Genomic DNA, 1,017 nt, shown 5'->3' on the forward strand with positions numbered 1-1,017 from the left:
TCCTCATCTTAATCCACATCCTCATCCTCATCCTCATCCTCATCCTATCCTCATCCTCATCCTATCCTCATCCTCGTCCTCATCCTATCCTCATCCTCATCCTCCTCCTCATCGTCATTCTCATCCTCATCATATCCTCATCCCCACCCTCTTCCTCATACTCATCCTATCCTCATCCTCATTGTCATTCTCGTCCTCATCCTGTCCTCGTCCTCATCCCCATCCTCATCCTTATCCTATCATTATCCTTATCCTATCCTCATCCTCATCATATCCTCATCCTCATCCTCATGCTCGTCCTAATCCTATCCTTGATTTGCACGTCCTTTCCAAGAAAGGAAGGTATTGATACCTCCTTTAACACATGTCTTGTACCTGGATTACATGATTCCTAATGCCATTTATTACAATTAGAAGATTGGACACTTAAAGCCCAAAAAGGTAAATAGTTATTGTTTGACAAAATAAGGAAAAGGAATTAAATTCTAAACTACATGTGGGCATGATAATCCCCCACTTATTAATTAGAACTCCCACACGCCTCAATTGGACCCTCCTTGGCCGTGGCCAACTTGGGTTATTTCTATGAAAATAGTGCAATGTATGGGCTTGATCTCCTTGCTGGGCTTTGTTGCTTTAGTCACTTCCTCCACTAATAGGTTGCCCCCCTTGGTTTACATCATACCCTCCTTCTTGAAGGGAATTTGACCTCAAATTCAAGTGGTCATATTTTCCTGGATCAAAAACTCGCCTCTTGAGTTTCTTAGGATCCCATACATATGCATCTTCTTCACCCGGATTAAAAGCAATTTTCTTCAACCTTTCAATCCACCTTTCTACATATTCATCAAGGGTTACCCCTTTGACAAATAAGTTAACAATTTGACAAACATCAATGACTTCTTTGGAAGGAAAAAATGAGTAATTTCTAAATACCCATTTTTCACAATTATATATGATGCTTCATCATTGTTTGTCTTCAACAATTACACATGATCCACAACTCCATTAAGGTCC

Source organism: Lupinus angustifolius, chromosome LG18 (genome assembly GCF_001865875.1).
Source record: "Lupinus angustifolius cultivar Tanjil chromosome LG18, LupAngTanjil_v1.0, whole genome shotgun sequence".
In the NCBI taxonomy this organism is placed as follows: Eukaryota; Viridiplantae; Streptophyta; class Magnoliopsida; order Fabales; family Fabaceae; genus Lupinus; species Lupinus angustifolius.